General features: G+C 42.1%; 1 protein-coding gene across 5 annotated transcripts in view; it reads right to left on the bottom strand.

Annotated features, from left to right (window-relative positions):
- The window catches only part of Golga4 (golgin A4), an 84,455-nt gene that overhangs the window by 36,837 nt on the left and 44,590 nt on the right, over positions 1–3,028 (bottom strand). The window lies entirely within an intron of this gene.

Here is a 3,028-nt window from a genome sequence, read left to right as displayed (position 1 = left end):
CTCTCTCTGCCTCTCTCTGCCTCTCTCTGCCTCTCTCTGCCTCTCTGCCTCTCTGCCTCTCTGCCTCTCTGCCTCTCTGCCCCTCTGCCTCTGCCTCTGCCTCTGCCTCTGCCTCTGCCTCTGCCTCTGCCTCCTGAGTGCTGGTATTAACGGTAGTAAGCACCACTACCATCCAGACTAAAACAACTTCTTCGTGGTAAATAGTATTAGGTACAGAAGGGATATGGCTGAATTCTGGCAGCATAAACCAATGCTCAACAGCAATTAAAAAATTAATCTTTCTGGCAACTAATAGTCTTTGATTATAAAAACAAATCTACCCAATTTGTTCATCTTTCACATTTAAAGTATAAAACTGAGGCTCAAATAAGATCTGTATTTCAAAGGAATAAGAAACTGGTGGACCATTTCTCAATGGTCTCAGTTTAACTTTACACTTGCCTGTAAATGCCAAAATAATACTTTAAGACATCAAGATACTAAAAAGTAAAATATCTAATAAAAACACTATCTTTGCTTTTTGTAGCTCTGTTTTTACTATAAATTCTAGTGTCAGACACACAGCAACAGTGAATTATTGCTGCTACTACTAAAAAATTAGTTTCCTCACTTAAAGCCTGGCCTGAGTATGGGAGACTATCCAAGAGTGCTCACTGCTCACTCTGTGTTGAAGACTTAAAACTAAGAAAGTGGGAATTGGAACAGGAATGGTCCTTAGCACTCTGAAGTCACCAGTACACTCTCATTGTCTCACAGGGATCCGCCCATCAACCTTCCAGTCTACACCACAGAAATCTCTTACACTAACTCTGTAGAACTTGAACATGGCTTTGACATTCGCTCAGAATCTAGAAGAAATGATAAAGGGGGAGTAGATTTTAATCCACAGTGTTTTCACTTAAATTACTCCCTGATATGGCAGAGAACCAAATAATTTCATAGCTAGAAATAATTTTTTGTAATCTAACCTAATATTCTCAGTTAAATGCAATAATGTGAGCACCCCCAATCTTCACATGAGATGGTAAATCAACTTTAACATACAGGTTCAATGGGAGAACCTTAAATTGGAAAAATACCCCTGCTTTGCACCATTTTGAAATCGTAAGTATTGCTGATAGTGACCAAGCTCAGTTGAGTAGAAATCTCTCTCATAGCCAGGATTTCTGAACTTGTCAACTACAAGAGGCTTCCAGGTCTCAGAAAGATGGACCGTGTTTTATGCTGACAGACATAGAACTCACAGTCTGCTATCTACCACCTATTTTAAAGAAATATTAAGTACTCTTCCCAAAGCATTAAAACAAACCTAAATATCCACATATAATAAACAGATGAAACATATTCACACCTCCTGCAGACTCTACACTACAGCACAATGAAAACTATTTTCTCACAGGAATTCTGCTTCTAACAGTGAACCCCACTTCAGTGTTTACACAGGAGGTAGTGAGAGTGCACTGAGAAACCAGATGTTATGTGTGACCCTGCAAACAGCACACACACTAAAGTGGTAGCCATGGCCTACAGTAATGTACACGTGAGTTCCCAAGAGACAGCACTGCAGAAGCACGTTCTGAAGGCCTACATCGTTTGTTAGTTACAACAAAGGACAAGTGAGCAGACGGAAAGCGAACATCAGCCCCAGCCGACCCTGAGTAGTCTTCACTAGCATGCAGCAGTGCAGAAAACCAGTCAAGGCACACACTGGACAGGAAGGCTAAGCACCAAGGGCCGCAGTGTTGGAAACACACGCTGTGTTCTTCCAAAGCAAAATTCAATGTATCTCAGGCAACTCTTATTTTTAAAAAGGAAAGGAAAAATATAACATTCTGAATATACTTTCAAAACTCCGCAGGCAAAAGTGTAATCAACCAAGTGTGTATGACCCTCTGTGAGCTAAACAAGGTGCTGGGCTGTGATCTTAGTGCAAGCTCTTTATTTTCCACTTCAGATGAGGCCCATCCTGCCCATGAGATTCTAAAAGAACCTCGGAAGCAGGACTGGCAATCCACAGCTCAACGATCCCACCACTTCCCACATTCTCATAGGATGTCTGCTCCATGCCACACACACACAGTGTAGGTTAGAGAATGATATACAGGAAATACTTCACAAACACAGTCGAACCAGGAAGTAGACAAAGGAAATTAAAAAAAGAATCCTCAGAGAACCTAGCATTTTCTACACTCCACCACCTTCCCTGCTCACTCATGGGAACACTGTACTCAGTCATCTGTAACGCCAGAGCTCCAGAGTGAGGTGGTTATGCTCCCACCCTAGAGAGCACACCACAGAAGGCTCACAGGACCAGGTCTTCCATCTCAGGGAATAGACAAACAGGCCAACCTCCACATTAACTGTTCACTCTAAGACACTGGGTAACCACTTTAAAATGAGTAGGCTGGGCCAATGTCCTTATCCCCGGGGAGAAAGAAAAGCTGCAGGTGTCCTTTAGGGTGACAGAACAAACTACTACAAAGTGAATGACATACAAATCAACACTAAAGCAACAAAGACTTGCATTAGCACCACCCAATCAACAGATGCACTCTACAAACAGCAAAGCAGTGGGTTCCCAGGAGCGAGACCCTGCAGAGGACCAGGGCAGGGAGGGGGTGCTCTCTTGCCCACACAGCTACCCATATGAAGCAGGCTTTCTTCATGTATTACTTGTCAACTGACTGACTGCAGACGAAAAGAGACACAAAAATCCACTTGTGCTCCATTATGCCAAGTAACACAATAAACAAATACACACTAGATTTTATTTTAAAAAGTAGTTATACTTCATTAAAGCCTATGCTAACATGTGATAGGCATATGTTTTTATTTTGAAAATAAGTGAAAGGCTGGAGAGATGGCTCAGCAGTAAAGAGCACTGACTGCTCTTCCAGAGGTCCTTAGTTCAATTCCCAGAAACCACATAGTGGCTCACAACCATCTGTAATGAGATCTGATGCCCTCTTCTGGTGTGTCTGAAGACAGCTACAGTGTACTCCTATACATAAAATAAATAAATCTGGAA

This window comes from Mus pahari, chromosome 10 (assembly GCF_900095145.1).
Source record: "Mus pahari chromosome 10, PAHARI_EIJ_v1.1, whole genome shotgun sequence".
Classification (NCBI taxonomy): domain Eukaryota; kingdom Metazoa; phylum Chordata; class Mammalia; order Rodentia; family Muridae; genus Mus; species Mus pahari.
This window is presented reverse-complemented; position numbering and strand designations above follow the sequence as displayed.